Below are 17,966 nucleotides of genomic sequence, written 5' to 3'. Positions count from 1 at the left end.
GTGTGTGTTTTTTAAGGGCAGGACAGCTGTCAGCAACACATCCAATATCATCACACTGATTGAAGTCAAGGTTGGCTCACTCCTGGCTCCAATTAGCTCTGGGAGAAGTCATTAAGCTAGGGCCTCACATACTTTTTCCTCCCTGCACTGTGAATGTTTACATGTTATGTGCAATTAAACCATGGCAACATCTAATGTTTGTGTAGTATTATGTTCAGCAGACTGTGTTCTTCTATTGTTGTGACTTAGATGACGTTCAGAGCACATTTTATACCCAATTCATGCAAAACTCCACGTAATCCCAAGGGGTTCACATACTTTTTCTTGCAAGTGTATATACAGGGCACATTAACGCTTTTGCTCACAGAAAGCCAATCTGACTTGCCACCTAACCAAAAAATACCATTTACATTTGTAACCACTGTGCCATCAACTATGGGGTTGAAACTCTAGCCTGCTACTTTCTAGCAGGGTATTTACAATCTGTAAGTGTACAGTGGAGAAGAAAATGTCTTCATGCATGTTCTGGATGCTTAAAACAAATCAGAACAATAAACTCCCCAGATCTTGTCCTACTCTGTCCAAGGCTCTCTGTAATGCCTATACCTTCTGTACCGCCACTCAGATCCTTGCTACCCACTACCCTTGCAAAGTCACTCTTGATGATGAATTGCCCATTTCATGGCCCATAGGACTGGCACCTGACTTTTGGCTGCTCATGCTCTAAACAAGGCATTTTAAGGTTACAACCTAGGAGAATTATGCCATATTACCTTTTTCAGGTGATTCCCTCCTCTTCAGTCCTCATAGCACTTTCCCCTCTTCACTATTCATTAGAATAAGGAAAAAACACATTTATGAAGGACACGCGAGTACTTTAAAAATGTGCTGAAGGTGTTTGTAATAGAAAAAATAGCATTATTTAAATAGTTACTGTAGGTCATATTACTACTTTATAATTGGGCCCTTATCTGTCTCCTAGAACTAAAAATCTCAGCCTGTCCTACAGGCAGAGCTTCCTGTTTGTAGATACTTTAGATTCCTAATACTGTACGCTATATAATTTTAATTTATACTGTTATACCAAGCAACCAGTTTTCACTTTGCAAGCAGAATTAGGAAAGCTTGTTAATTAAATTTTTATATCTGAGAGTAAATCACCTAATGAGTAAACTGTAAACTCAACTGAAATCACCAATATATTGCCTATAATACTAATAGCTTCATTTTCCAGTTTAGTAATGTAGTGTGAAATGGTAGCATTATCACTGTCAATTTTATTTATGAGATAATAAAGACTCACATTTTGTCTTTTGTTTCAATTTAGGAATTCATACTTGCTTTTAAAATGTTACACTTGCCTATACCTGCCTGTAGATGACTATCTCAGGGTTTGTATAATAACTGTACAAGTGATTGAGAAGAAGGAGAAGGAAATAGGGACTATGATGGGGGTGCTGTATCTGGTTATGATTTACTAAAGCTGGTGTACTCACAGTCTGGTGCAGATGTGCATGGTAGCCAATTAGCTGCTAACTTCAGCTTGTTCAGTTAAGCTCTGGCAATTATAGCGGTTATAACCGCTAGGGACAGTGTCATGTTCAACAGTTCAGGCAAATCTACCTCTGTTGAATTATGTAAACTGATTGCACATTGATGAAGATTGATGTATCTGATGTATCTGTGCTTTTCAAGTGCCTCGGTAAAGGAGTTTTGATTCACCCAAGAAGTGTCGGTGTCTTTACTCAGGATAAATGTAACCTTGGTGTATCTGAAGAATCTGATATTAGGAAACAAAGCCATTTAACCCTCTGGATTATGTAGCCTTGAGCTGCAACAGGACAGTTGTACAGATTTAACCCTTCTAAAGTACAACTACATAAGTGTACACTTCAAGGTTGGGACACTACTCAAGTGACGGTGGCCAGTCTGAGAAGGAAGAGGGGGACAGTGGGGGATGACAGTGACCCTGATTGGACAGATGCACTTAGTATCCCTTACCTTGTGGTGTGGTATTTATACTGTGGTGCATGGTTAACCTAGGCCCCAGACCTTGGTGATCATGGGAACAAGGCCTTGTATCAGTACCAAGTAGTGGCTTCCTGCAAATTGTGTCCTCTTGTAAATGGAGTTCTGAAGAAGCGGGTCAAGGTTTTAAGTTTCCTGGGAAGACACGAGGGACTGGTAGGGCATAGGATATGCTACGTGTCCCCCAATTGTGTTTTACTTGAGGAAAGAGAGAGAGAGGAGATACAGGGAGTTGAGTTACTGGAGTGTGCAAAATCTGGTGCAACTCTGCACAGAAACCAATCAGCTTCCAGGTTTTATAGCTAAAGCTTTATTGAATGAGCCTAGGTTAGAAGCTGATTGGCTATCATGCACAGCTGCACTAGACTGTAAGTACACCAGTTTTAGTAAATCTGCCCCACAGTGTTTGTTGGTTTCAGGTCAGCAATGAGAAACTGAGGTGTGAAGCATTACTAAATGGCTTGTGGTTTCTAATCTGCCCTCTAGGGGGTGAACACCCTGTCTCAAACCAAGCACCACCCCAAAACCTCTTTCCTGTAAGCATGTTTGTAGTGTTAGACTGACAGCACTGGACAAAGCCTCAGGAAACAGACCCTTCTTTTCCAAGCTGCTGCTCTGCTGAAGATTACAAAATCTTAACACAAAAACAAACTAAAGTACTTCCACCAATTGTATAATATAAAGCATAAAGGACACGTTCACACCTTTCTAATTAACAATCCCCTCCCCCTAAAAAAATGCTAATTTACATGTGTGCTGTAATGATACGCATGGCTAAAAAAGTGCTGGTCTATTTTTTAGTGCATTAATGCATGTGATGTAGGCTGTATAGATGACAATGCATGTAACACAAGTTTTTACATATTTCCAGTGCATAGTAATCAGCCCCTCCTATAACAAATTCACTGAACCTTTCATTAGCTTACAAAACCCAACATAGTAGTTTAGAACACATGAAAATGTGCATTAACACACATAAAAATGCATAATAACACAAATGAAGAGAGGTAAACTCAGCCTTAATGGTTTGATAATGAATATATAAATGAATTAATTGGTGCTTTTTATACCAGCAATCTTTACCTTCATAGAAAATGTAGAGGAGCAAAAGAATAAGAAAATCATATATGTAACAGAAAAAAATGCAGCTGAGTTAAAAGTGACACATTGAAACAATCAGATTGAACTTGCAGTTTATGGAATAACCCTTGAAACCTAGTGTACATTTTCCTGCCATGCAATACCTTCCATGTTAGATGGATTTTAAAGTTGAAAGATTAAAAAGATTTATATGTAGGCAATGTCTGGAGGGTTTCACTTGTTACCAGTTTCTTTGATGCTTTTTCTAGTAACATAACACTGCCAGCTCTGAGAATACATTTCATGGCCTGTTCTATACTTACCCCCCAACTCCTCTTTTCTTTCTTTTATTTAAGAGGTGAATTTTTGTTAAGATTAATTCCCGTGGTTCTTTTGGCGGCGAGCTATGAATCCAAACTATGCAATGTTTTCCATATTTCTGTGAATTGATTAATCGAAACCAGCAAATCCGCTCTCAATTATTTTTTAGTGTTTGATACCGCCACCCATCTACTGAGAGTTCCCGGTGGAGAATCTTTTGGTTCTGGAAGGTTTCTGCTCAAAAACACGCAGAGACATTAACACAAACATTCATGTTATATCAGATCTTCACATGGTCTATAAATCAGCCAGAGTCCGTTTATATCACTCTCTGTGCAGAGGAAAAGCAGATTTCTGACACTTTCATGTTAAAAAGAGAATTGGGTTATTTATTTAGACATATGAAACTTGACAGATGAATTTATCTAAATTTATAAAAGTGAAGTTATAAAAAGAGTATTGGTATGGTTTCTTTAAAGTGAAACTCCAATCAAACTTCTTGATAGGGATCGGTCATTTGTACGGATTGTGGAAACTCTGTCCCTAATATATCATATAGAGTTATAGAAAAATCATCATTGGAGACACAAGGCTCAACTCACAAAGGTAAAACATCAGGGTTAAAATGCTTATTTTCTGCAAAAATTGACAGTTATTTTTAGCAAATGAGTCCAATGATATTTGAAAATTTTGGTCAAATGGTTAAAGATAAAGATATTCATCCTTGTGAAAAGCTTTGTGAACTGAGCCCATAGACAGCAATCAATGCATAATAAACTTTACAAACTCTAGCCAAAAAAAAAAAAGTTTTGCTTAAATACTTCATTCCTGAGTGCTGCAGATGTTATTTCCCATTGCCATTTTAAAATGACATTGGCGCCATAGAAGCGCTTGTAACAAACCATTGTAAACACTACGATGGGATAGTTTACCATACACTGAAGCAGACAGAATTTGGAACAGCTGTGGATGGTAACCAGTCAGATTCTATCTTCAGCTTTTTTAGTTAAGCTTTGAAAATGAAAGATAGAAGGTGATTGGTTACCATGCACAGCAGCTCCAGATTCTGGCTACTCCAGTTTGATAAATTCCCTCAATGTGTTGATAGGATGGATTCACCAACCCATCAAGAATTTCTGCCCTGGATCAGTTTATTTTTGAGTTTTGTTAAGTTGGGTGTTACCGACAGGGCCACCCATGGCTCACGTTTCAGGTGATTAAGCAGGAAATGGGTGATATTCAATCTGTTTATGGCTAGCTTGACTGTCTTGTAGCAAAAGTCACAAAAAAAAGCTGGCAGATATAGTCAGTTCCAATAAAAGTTGTAATGGTATCAGCCACCAGAGTCAAACCTGACTTGGAAGTTCTAATATGATTGGTGATGCATGAAGCAGAGTGAGAAGTTAAACAGCACAAGCTTCAGTGACCCTTTGATGGATTACTAAAAACCTATCCATTGGGGATTGCAGGAAATTCAGATTAGGCACCTTCTAATTTTAACACAACTGCAGTATTGCTGGATGTTTGCTGGATAGCATTAGTTGCTCCATGATTCATCTGACTTGCTATCTCAACTACTTTTACAGGTCCCTACTTTGTGCTAAATGCAATGCCAGAAAGTATTAAGACCTGTGAGACTTGCAGAGCACCTCACACTATGTGGGAACTCCAATGAGTACACTTTCAATTGTGTGTCATGTTTAGACGTCATAAAAAAATATTTGTGACTTGCTACCTATTCAGAGTTCTGAGAATTACACAGCTCTGCCACACAACACAGCCCTGTCTGACAGGGCAGGAGTAGCTATGGACATATGAACTCATCAATCTATCACTTGGCTCTTTCCTCCTATCAGTATATTTCTTGCCCTGCTGATTGGCTCTTTGTGCTGATTCCACCTTTCCTAGTCTGAGCTTTGCTGTACAGTGGACTGCAAGTACTGCTTGTATTTTAAAAATAATTTAATGATGTAATAGCAAATACAGGGTTGCATTATTTTTGCATTTTATATCTGCCTGGAGCCTGACTTTCATGTATCTGCACTTGCCTATAAAAGCTTCAATCGCTTAATTTTTAAAATCTGTATTAAATCCCCCAGAGTGCCAAGGGCATGTAGAACATGGTTCTTTCCTAATTTGTTTTGCAGTTGCTGAGCAGTATTGCTGAACAGCCCCCCCCCACTTCCCCCCAGTGATTGGTGGAATGCTTAACCACTTACCCTCCAGAAGATTTACCCCCCTTCCTTACCACACCATTTTTTGCAATACGGCACTGCGTTATTTTAACTGACAAATGCACGATCATGTAACACTGCACATAAATTATATTTATGTCATTTGTTTTCCCACAAATAGAGCATTCTTTTTGTGGTATTTGATCACCTCTGCATTATTTATTTTTTGCTTTATAAACAAAAAAAGACTGTCAATTTAAAAAAAAAAAAACAATATTTTTGACTTTTTGCTATAAAACATATTCAATTACAAAAACATTTTCATAAATTTAGGCCAAATGTATTCTGCTAGATGTCTTTGATGAAACCCCAACATGTGTATATTAATTGGTTTACGTGACATCTACAAATGACAGTTTATTCTCTGGAATTTTTAATTAAGTTTTTTTTTATACTAGTAATGACGATGATCAGCAACTTATAGCTGGACTGCAGGACTGTGGCAAGCATTCTGACACTGGGTGGGAACTGACTAACTGCCACTGACATCTCCACTGAAACTAATACAGTGATCAGTGCTAATAAAAAGTACTGACATTTTACTAATGACACTGGGCAGGAAGGGGTTACCATCTGCGGCGAGCAAAGGGTTAGCTGTGTGTCAGGGAGTGTATAGATTGTGTAATGTGTTATGTTTATCTAAGGAGACCTGCTGCTTTCTATCTCTTTGCTATGCAGAGAGATAGAAAGCAGCATATCCATGCTGACAGGAGAGAGACCTGTATTGTTTACACAGCTATACCAGTATATCTGCTATGGGGTGGCAGGAAAGCTGTTAATGAAGACTGGTTGACAGAACTTGACTAGTAGCAAGCGATTACTGGAGATGAGTGCTGCCATTCAGAAAATTAGCTCCATTCACAACAAAAGCAAAAGATCATTCAGAACAGTGTGATTTATCTGCCAGTGTGGTTTATGTTTACTAGCAGCCGGAAGATCTATCACACAACACCACAGCACTGACTGATCATTTAATATTGAATCCATGAATGAATGAATGTTCAGCACTGCAGGGCTGTGTGACAGATCTGCAGGTGCCTTGTATGTTTACTAGTAACTGCAGATCTATGAAACACAGCCCCACAGTACTGAGTGATCCATTACTATTGAATCTGTAAATGAACATTCAGCGCTGTGGGAATGTGTGATAGATCTGAAGCTACTAGTAAACATACACTACACTGACACACAGCCCTGCAGTGCTGATCATCCGTTCATTCACCAATTCAAAAGTAAAAGATCAGTCAGTGCTGTGAGGTTGTGTGATAGATCTGCCTATGCTATATATGTTTATTACCAGCCGCAGATCTATCACACAGCCCTGCTAGTACTGACAATTCATTCACAATAGTAAATAATCATTCAGTGATAGATCTGTCGCTGCTAGTAAACTTTCACCACAACAGCAGATCTATCATACAGGCCTGCTATTACTGACCAGGGGTTGACTGACCATTCGAGCACTCGGGCACTGCCCGAGGGTCCAGGGTCAGTAGTGGGCCTCATGAAATGCCCCTGGTAACTTTTTATAGGCTTTTTTGGGTGTGCTTTGAGTGTGGGCAAGGATACAGGGGCCCCATGATCTCCTATTGCCCAGGGGCCCCATGAGTTGTCAGTACGCCCCTAGTACTGACTGTTCATTCACAATAGCAAATAATTAGTCATTGTTCACCAGAACAGCAGGTCTGCAGCACTAACAAATTTTTTACTATTGAATTTGTGCGTGGCTATTCACAGTGGAAAACTTAAAGAGGTGATGGGGGCTCAGTGCTGGCAGTAGCTTCCTCCCATAGGAATGGCCCCAAATTGAGCTTCAGAATGGGGTGGAGCTATAACCAGCACAAACAAAAGTATAAATGTGTTTTAAATGTACAAAACTGCTAAGGATCGGAACTGGACAAAGTGCTATGTACACATGGCCCCCTAGGAGGTATAATACACATTTTAAAAATTAAATGATACTTCTTTAAATTTTTTAACATAGAAATGAAAATTGACACTAAGCTGTCGGCTTCATATACTAAACTACAACAGGACAACTTTTTACAACTGGAAGAGCTGGGGGACAATGAAACACAAACAGTCTCATGACTTCTCTCCGAAGCAACTGCACCCCCTCCCCTTTCAATCTCATTGCTGAACTTATCCACATGATTAAAAAACAAGTAAGAGACAAAAAGGGTAATGTCTCTGTTGTGTGGGTTGTTAAGCCAATTCTTGCACCGAGGCCTACAGTAAAATTTTCATGATGGGTCTTAGACCCCAATAACTGTCCCTCCTCTTTACTATATTTTCAGGTTCCACACTCCATTCATCCCCAGGTCCATGTTGGGAATAATATGCTTATACATTTAGGAGAGGCCTTTCCTTGATCAACAGTTCCAGGACTAGACTGTGGAGGCGGTCTTACTGAACAACCAAAGCCCATGAGACATAGGGGATTCATTCCTGATGAAAACTAGTTGTAAAATCCATACTTCCCAGGTATTGGCTGCATTGTTAACATCTCAGAAATAACTGGAAAATAGTCTAGTTTTCTCATATGCAGAACAGAACGTTTACTTTTACTTTGCATAGAAAGTTTATGTTCTTCCATACATTATCACAGTAGGGCATTTTACAGAACATCTTAACAGTGTAGAGCACATCAGTTCTCACCACAGTTCATAACTTCTCATGTAGTTCAGCTCTAATCAGGATAGCTTTTACAAGGGCACCAGGAACCAGGAGGAGAGATACAGCACCCACAAATTACTTAATCCTTAATGCATATGTTGGTAGAAATCACATAACTTCCCTTCCCTTCCTTTCCCATTTAAGAGCAGTCCTCCACTTTCCAACAAGACAAAAGTATTACACCTCATCACTACATTGCAGTTTTAGAGATGAACATCCTCCCCAGAAAAATAGGTCCAGTACCCATACTCTGGTCTTTATTACTTGCTGCTCTACTGGATACTCTCCTTTACTTTGTTCCTTGTCTATGTATCTCTATCTCTCTGGCATTCAAGATGATGAACAGAAGGGCCCCCAGCAACCCATAGGTGGGACTACTTAATCCATAAATAAATACATCTGGTTATATCTCTTCTAAGTAAAAATTCTGTGTGAAATTTTAATGTTGCTATTTTAGCTTTTTCACAGTCTGCATGTTGGGCTGTGTTGATATTTAGACTTGGCTGACTCTCTGTGAAACTCAATAGTGAAATCTCGCAGTTGGAATCCCTGTTGTATTTAGCTTACCAGAGATTATTTGCAAAGCTGAGGACGTCCAGAGTAAATCAATGCATTAATTCTTGTGTAAATAATCTGACACACTCAAAACCTGGACTTTCCAATTTTTTAATATTATTTAGCAATATTGCATTTGCACATTCGATTCATTGACATTTTCTTTGTTTACAAACCCAAATAAAAAGGGAATTATAACCACTCTTGTTGGTTTTCAGTTGCTTTCTGACTTTTAAAGTGATTTGCATCCAGAACTAATGTACAGTCATATAATTGAATAGAAATCAATGGCCTATCCGATATTTGCTGTTTGCAAAGTCCTTATTGCAGAATCCTGCAAATGGACCTTTGCTGGAAGCACAAATATTCAGAAACACAACTTGATTAGCATCCTTGGCAAGATAGCCTAAAATGTTCTTTTCTTGACATATAATGCAAATTGAAGAATTGTTGGGGTTATTAGTAAATTCAGAAGGTAGAAAAATAAGGTGTAATACTTACCTTAGTCCTCATTCTGGCATGCTCCTCTGCTCCAGTTTGTGCGTGGTTCCTTGCTAGCTTCACATACAATACAGACCTCTTTCTTAAGGAGGCCTGCCAAATCAAGGCCACCCTGAGTACTAAGTGGGTCTCCCCCAAAGGGAGACCCCATGAGAGGAGAAGACCTTGACCAAAAGGCCACATGCCCCCCCCCCCCCCAAGACTTTCAGGGCAGGCCTACACCCTACCATTCAGGGAAAGTGAAAGTGTGTACAGTACTGTGCAAAAAGTGCAAGTGACAAACAACATAAAAAAAGGGAAGGGGAAGTGGATAAGTACATTTAGTGCCATAGTGTAGAACTATGACCTGATGTTCAGCCAGGAATACAAAATTCCTCTGGTCCTGGCTGAAAGACCCAGACCTAGAGGCGGGTACAAAAAAAAAGCATGACTGGTGTAGTGACCAAAGTGCCTAAAACCCAAAGTGAGCTCCCTCACCGTGAGAATTTTGGCACCCCTGGACTGCCATCCCAGGGGCACATACACCTCAGGCTTCTTTCTCAGCCCAGCCCTCGGACAGACCAGTGCAGCCACATCCCTACCAGAAAGGCATCAGAACTTAGAACGCTTAGTGAAAGCCTTGCCTACAAACTGGGACAAGCCTGGTGCACCAGGCCAGAATCAACCGGGGACGAAAAGGCTCCCCCACCACTCTCACCATTCCCACCTAATTACATCTGGGATAACTGACTCCCCAACTGGCGAAGGGAGCCAGGGTTCTATCCCAGACAACTGATAAGAACAGATACTACACTTGATCTTAGCGAAAAGGCCGAGAAGGGCTGTTGGTCCTGTTCTTTTTTTTTTTTTTTTGAAAAATATAATTTATTTTTTACGTATGTATAAAAAAAACAAGATACTTAATCGGGGGACACTTTCCATCCTGTACTGTGACACAACACATAGATACACCACATAACAATTCAGTTCCAATCATACAATAAATACATTCACTCGGCTGTATGATGCCTAACATTGTGTGCGGAGCAAAATGTATCCCGAACCATCACGTCATGCATGACGCAGCTTACCCCAAGACTGTTTATGGTCCTCTAAGGTTCCACCAGAGTACCTAGACAGTGCAATGTCAGATGTGCAGTGCCTGAGTTAAACCTCTGTTCCACACATCATACATGGCACCACAACATAAACCGTAGCATGCAAAACATTACCGACTGTACAAAAACATGTCAAATAAGCATAAGATGTGATGGAAGGAGGGCAGAGGGAGGGGAAACAGAATTCACAGGCCCGAAGTTTTATTGAAAGGAAAAAGACACACAAGGGAGAGTAGGGGGGAAGGGGAGATCTTCAGACTTCCTCCTCCTACTACTTAAAGTCCATCAAGTTATAGTCTCTGAGCAGACTGTGGACCAGTCTGCAACAGTCCTCAATGGACATGCTCTCCCGCTGGTGGATGAGGTGCTTCTTGGTGCACCAAAGTGTCCTTGAAATAACACAGTACCTGCCAGGTGCCATCAATGTGCTCCAGGGTAAAAGTCCCACAGAAAAGTCCGTTCAGCAAACCAAAGTGTGTGATGGCTGACTGTGGCACAAAGTCCTTGAGTTCTGGTTCCAAGGCCCTCAACAGATCTTGAGCAAAAGAGCACTCCCAGAAAACGTGCTTAGCAGTTTCCTCCTGGATGATGCAAAAAGGGCAGTGCCTGTATCTGCTCAGGTTCCTGTCATGCATGAATGCCCTGAGTGGCAACCACCCTTGGATCACCATCCATGCCAGGTCCTTGTACCTGTTGGTGAGTCTCTTTGAAGAAACATTCCTCCAGACCACCTTGCAAGTGGCTGAAGGCAGGCCTGGAACCGACTCCAAAATGTCCTTTGCTCTGATCAGCTTGGCTGTTGGTCCTGTATTGTACTTGATGATGTTGTTGCGCTACTGGTGCCCAGACTGCCTTATAGAATAAACTTCAGAGGACCAATCATACAGACAGAGGGAGCCTAAGGGAGACTGGAATAGGTTTTACACCTTATTCCTCATCCAGTAGGGAGAACAAGCTCTTAAAGCTCATCTACATCCAGAAACAAAATTTCACGGTGTTTGCAGTTTACTGGTCCTTGGATGTGTTGGCTGTGTTCGTTTTATTTTTACACTGCTTTGTTCTTGATTATAATCTGGTAATTCTAACATACTTCCTATTTTAGGATGACAACTGTACCAAGTAGTGTTGTCACCCTAGGACAGGGAGTGTGTTACAACTACACAATACTGTGCTATCTTCTCCATAACAAAAGGGAGGTTTAGTCCAAAGAGATAGCATGGAACAATGCTAAATGATAACAGTCCAGAGGCAAAGAGTACAGGATGTTATCAGTGTACAAGATTTCTGGAAAAGTTAGATTTTCTGGATTAACTACCTTCTTTTTTTCACTTGTTGATCATATATAATAAGACACTTTCCAGGGATCAAATAAGAGGCATATTTTGTTACAGTTTACATACACTTTGATCCTTGAACCCTCGCAGTGTGATTCCTCATGTTGGGCTTTAATTTACCACTTAAATATAAAAAAATAGTAACAAAATACTTTATTTTCTTATCAAGGTGTCACTAGAGTGAGAAGGAAGGTTTCATAGTTACATATAGTTAGTCTGGTTGACAAAAAGTCCTAGTGTGACCAATAAAAAAGGAAAGAAAATACATTCCCATATACACAATCCTATACCCACAGTTGATCCAGAGGAAGGCAACTCCAACCCGCATAGACAAAGCATGATCCAATTTGCTCCAGCAGGGGAAAAAAATCTTTCCTGATCCCCCATGAGACAATCAGACATTCCCTGCATCAACTTTACCTATAAATGTTAGTATCCAGTTAGAATACTAAAATAGTAACACAGTCGTGCCCTGGAGCAACTATTGCGCAAAACCAGATCCCAACCAGCCTTCACCCGCTATAAATCTGCCTTCCACACCTGCACCTCCTCCCTCCACGCCGCCAAACAAGCCTACTTCCTGACCCTCATCAAGGCCCTCTCCTCCAATCCTTGCCGACTCTTCTCCACCTTTAACTCTCTACTCTCTCCGCCTCCACCTCCACCCAGCACCTCACTCACCGCCCCTGAGATTGCCAATCACTTCAAGAACAAGATTGACACAATTCGCAGGGACATCACCGCAGCTCACACTCCCTCCAGACCCGCCCCCACTCACACAGATACCACCTCATCACCCCTCTCCCTCGACACTTTGACTTTGTCACTGCTCAAACTCCCTCCAACCCTGTCCCATCCCACACAGCTACCCCCTCATCACCCCACTCCCACAGCCCCACCACTGCTCTGACCTCCACCCCACCCAACATTCCTCACACTGAAGCCCCCTCAACACTCCTCACTTTCGACCTTACTACCACTGAGGAGGTCTCCAAGGTCTTCTCTGATGCCTGCCTCACCACCTGCCCCCTCGACCTATCCCCTCACAACTCCTACGACCTCCCTCCCCCTCCATCATACGCTCCCTCACCCACATCTTTAATCTCTCCCTCTCTTCCAGCACATTCCCCTCCCCTCTGAAGCATGCACACATCACCCCCATACTTAAAAAGCCCTCTCTGGACCCCAATGACCCGAACAAGCTCAGACCCATCTCCCTGCTTTCATTCACATCCAAACTCCTCGAGCGCCTGGTCTACACTCGCCTAAACTCTCACCTCAACGACAACAACCTCCTTGATCCCCTACAGTCCGGCTTCCGTCCCCTACATTCCACGGAAACCGCCTTACTCAAACTCTCCAATGACCTTCTAACCACCAAGGCTAATGGCCACTACTCAGTGCTCCTATTCCTTGACCTCTCCGCAGCCTTCAACACAGTCAACCACCCCCTCCTCCTCAAAAAACTACACTCCCTCGGCCTCCGAGGCTCCGCTCTCTCCTGGCTCTCATCCTACCTGTCACAACGCTCTTTCAGCGTTACCTACAATGCTACCACCTCCCCCTCACTCCCCCTCTCTGTTGGGGTCCCTCAAGGCTCTGTCCTCGGGCCCCTTCTCTTCTCCATCTACACCTCCTCCCTTGGCCAACTCATACACTCTCACGGCTTCAACTATCACCTCTATGCCGACGACACACAAATCTATCTCTCGACCCCTCACCTCACCCCCTTAGTCTCCACCCGAATCACAAACCTACTGAACGACATATCAGACTGGATGTCGCTCCACTTCCTTAAACTCCTAGTATTCCCCCCAGCCCGCACACCATCCCCCACTGACTTCTCCATCACGTCCAACAATGCCACTATCAGGCCCACCCCGCAGGCCAGAGTACTTGGTGTCATTCTGGACTCCAACCTATCCTTCCAGCCCCAAGTCCAATCTTTAACAAACTCACGCAGACTCCACCTCCACAACATCGCCAAAATCCGCACGTTCCTAACCACCAGAAACCACTAAACAGCTCATCCACTCCCTCATCATATCACGACTCGATTACTGCAACTCCCTCCTCACTGGCTTGCTCTCCCCACTTCAGTCAATCCTGAACACTGCTGCCAGACTCATTCACCTTACCAACCGCTCCGTTTCCGCCACCCCACTCTGCCAATCCCTCCACTGGCTTCCGATTGCACAACGGATCAAATTCAAAATCCTAACACTGACGTACAAGGCTGTCCACCATACTGCCCCAAGTTACATCACCGACCTGGTATCCAGGTACCACCCAACACGCGCACTCCGCTCCTCACAAGACCTCCTTCTCTCTAGTTCCCTGGTCTCTTCCTCCCATGCCCGCCTCCAGGATTTCTCCAGGGTGTCTCCTATCCTCTGGAACTCCCTACCCCAACCCATCAGACTATCACCTACTCTCCTTTCCTTTAGGCACACCCTGAAAACCCACCTTTTAAGGGAAGCCTACCCCACCCCCTGCTAATTTCAGACCTCCTCCACTCTTCCTACCACTCCATCCCCCACAGCTATCTCCTCCTGTGCCACTATCCTCTCCCACCAAGATTGTAAGCTCAAAAGAGCAGGGCCCTCGCACCCCTCGTGTATCGAATTGTATTGTCATTGTACTGTCGCATGTATTGTCTCCCATTGTAATGTTGAGCGAACTGTTGGCGCTTTATAAATACTGTATTATAATAATAGTAACTATTAGTAAAAGTCTGCAAAATAGTGCAAAACTTGAAAAATATAACAGTAGAACATATCCATACCATAATAATCCTATGGCTACTGTACAGGAATGGTTAACTACTGGCAAAGACATCAAAAGGCATTCTAAACAGAAGCACATAGGATAAATAACAACTTCATGCTCATTGCGCTGGCCAATAAGTTATGCTGTTACATGCATACGATGTTTATAGCCAGTTATATAAAGAAACTTGTGGCTTTGTATGGAAAACAATTAATGGAAAGGATTTCCAGATAAGTAAACTTTAGATAAATTTCAACAAAATATATTCACTGTGGAGTCTTGATGTCATCTCAACCAAATGCCAACCATGGAGATTATAGAGTCAGAGCTGAGTATCATGCTGTTTTGTCCCACCTATATGTATTTTTTCTGTTGTAATAAAATATTGTTCTGACATCAGTTGGTGGTTTAGCGGCACTACAGCTTGTTTACTTATGTGATTTGGTATCTCACTCTGTTCTTCCCTCCTGTTAATGCTATTTAGTTCTATCTAGACCATATTTTTTGTTTCCATGTTCCCTCAGTCAGTGATAGTTCTTCACAGTGACTGGGCTTAGGAAAGTCATGGTCTTCTTACACTTCAGAAGGCATCCTCTATACTTCAGCTGTAATAAGTAAAATTGTGTTGGGTCTAACCTCTGTATTTTATTGAAGAGGTAAACTGCCTGTGGATTGTGCCAAATCAGCAGGCAACCATACTGTCCAGACAAACTGGGTCTATGTCAATGCATTAAGTTATATTTGAAACAGATCAAATTAAATAGGATACAGCTACTCCCCAAGTATAAATAGCCATCCAGGTATGTACAAAACTTTCAAGTCTCCCTCTCAAAAGCATAGTAATATTTTTATTATTATTATACAGGATTTATATAGCACCAACAGTTTCCGTAGCTGGGGGCAGAGTTGTAGATGGCTTTGTAAGTTGTTGCTAGTACTTTGAATTTTATTTGTTAGGCGAGTGAAAGCCAGTGAAGGGATTGGCAGAGAGGGGTAGCAGACACTGAACAGTTGGTAAGGTGAATGAGCCTGGCAGCAGCATTCATGATGGACTGGAGGGGGGATAACCTATGTAAAGGTAAGCCAATGAGGAGGGAGTTGCAGTAGTCGAGGCGAGAGATAACCAGGGAGTGAGTTAGGAGCTTTGTGGTATCATTGTTTAAAAAGATTTTGAACATATCCCAAATTCACCACCAGGTAAATGGCCGGCAAAAAATAAGCACATGCAGATATAGATTGCAGTCTCTATGAATGTCTCTTCTAATTGTATTCTCTATATACTGGACAATGGCTGAAGTTGAAACATTGCAGTCCCTATGCAGTGTAGATGACTCTCAGTGAAATCCAATAGTATAATCTCTCGTTTAGAATCCCTGTTGTATTTAGTTTACAGGAGATTATTTGAAAAGCTGACAACATCCGTAGCAAATCAATGCATTAATGCTTGTGTAAATAATCTGAAACATTCAAAACCTGCACTTTTATTATGATTTAAGACTACTTACAAACAATACATTTGTGCATTTGATTCATTGGCTTTTTCACTGTTTACAAATCTACCTAAACAGGGAATCTTAGCTGGCCTTGTTGCGCTTTCAGTTGCTTTCTGAGGTGAATTGCCTCCAAAATTAATGTAGGCTCATATAATTGGATGGAAATTAATGGTTTACCTTGGGCCTGCTCTTGCGTACTATCTTCCTGTTGAATATTGTGTTTGTGCCTTTCCTCCAAGAATCCATTTTCAGAAATGCAACATGATCAGCAGCCTACAACCTTCTAAAATGTTATATTATATACCATCATGGAAGAATTGTTGGACTAATTAATAAATCCAAACAAATTAAATAGTAATTATTGGTCTAATTTCTAAAGGAAGAATGGGAAGGACACATACAGCTGCAGGTATGAAGTTAGGTTACCTTCAGAAATGCCTCTCAAATTATCCTGTCCTAGCACAATGGCAGTAAAGGCTCTGACACCGGTACTGTCAGAGACTGCTGTTTAACCCCGCCCCTACATATTCCTATTGGCCCATCGCTATAATGGACAGCCTCAATTAAAAATAGGAATGTGCAGGTGCAATGAAGGTGCTGGAAAGCATTGCTGAAGCTTTGTTTTTTTGTAACAGCTGGAGATTCAGCAATGACACAAAGGTTTGGAAGGTTGCAGCAATTTGCCCAACTGTACCCCCAGGCCTCATTTATACCTGCAGCAGTCTCTACCTCCCCTGAAAAACAATAAGTGATGGATCACTTTTCAGAAGGTGGTAGAGTAGCATCTTCACGTTGTTCAAGAGGAGATACTGCCACCCAATAAATGCCATTTTTGGATTGTTTTTTTTTCTCAGCCAAAGGGGGATTTTGCAGTAAAATATACAGTGCCACAATTGTGTGGCAAGTATTTAGTTTGTGGTTGCATCAGAAATAAGTTACTGTATGTCAGTTATCAAATCCAAATACTGGCACTTTACACATATACACACGGGCATCACAGTGGCTAAATGGTTAGCACTTCCGCCTGGCAGTACTAGGGTCGTCGGTTTGAATCCCAACCACAGCACCACCTGCCTAAAGTTGTATGTTCTCCCTGTGCCTGCATGGTTTACTCCAGTTTCCTCCCATACTCCAAAGACATGCTGGTAGGATAATTGGTTCCTGTCTAAGATGGCCCTAGTATGTGTATGTATGAATGTGAGTTAGAGACCTTAGACTGTACGCTCCTTGAGGTATAGGGACTAATATGAGTGTATTATATACAGCATACAATCTAAGGTTTATATATATATATATATATATACACATGTAAAATTGTGTGTAAAATTGACAGCGCTATATAAGTACCTATAATAATATACTATATATAACCCATTAGGTGCTAAAGGGGTTTAGCCACATGAATACCAATATATTTGAATACACACTGCTTTAAACCCCTACACAATTCTAGCAAACTTTGCATAAAAACAAAGATTCTTCACATATGTTGCAAAACATGTTTAGGATATTCAGCTGCGTCAAAGTAATCCCTCTCTGGCCAGTCCTTACTCTACTCCACGAAATGCAAATTAATTACTTGATAATCCATTTTATGACTGCTTGCCAGCATTGAACTGCAGATGGGTGGCCGCTGTAGACAAAGTTACATATGGGTATGTTGCTGCCTACTTTCGTGTTTCATGGCTTGCATGTGCCTCCCCCTCCAGCACCCACTATGATTGTACACAGCGGGTGTCTGTCAACAAGTCCTGCCCAATGATTCATGGCCAGGCCCTGTTGATCGGCTATATACAATCACAGCCCATAGCTCTGTGTTGACATTCAACACATATCTCTGTACACAGGGGGCGATCGGTCAGTTTCTCATCCCTATGC

The 17,966-nt window shown here is 41.7% G+C and overlaps 1 pseudogene; it reads right to left on the bottom strand.

The window, feature by feature from the left end:
- Window positions 1-10,111: 10,111 nt before the first annotated feature.
- Window positions 10,112-10,218, bottom strand: LOC149467203 (U2 spliceosomal RNA; annotated as a pseudogene).
- Window positions 10,219-17,966: the final 7,748 nt, after the last annotated feature.

Source organism: Staurois parvus, unplaced genomic scaffold (assembly GCF_062004578.1).
Source record: "Staurois parvus isolate SC_StPar_1 unplaced genomic scaffold, SC_StPar_1.0 ptg000118l, whole genome shotgun sequence".
Classification (NCBI taxonomy): domain Eukaryota; kingdom Metazoa; phylum Chordata; class Amphibia; order Anura; family Ranidae; genus Staurois; species Staurois parvus.
Note: the sequence above shows the minus strand (reverse complement) of the source record. Positions and strands in the feature narration are given on the sequence as shown.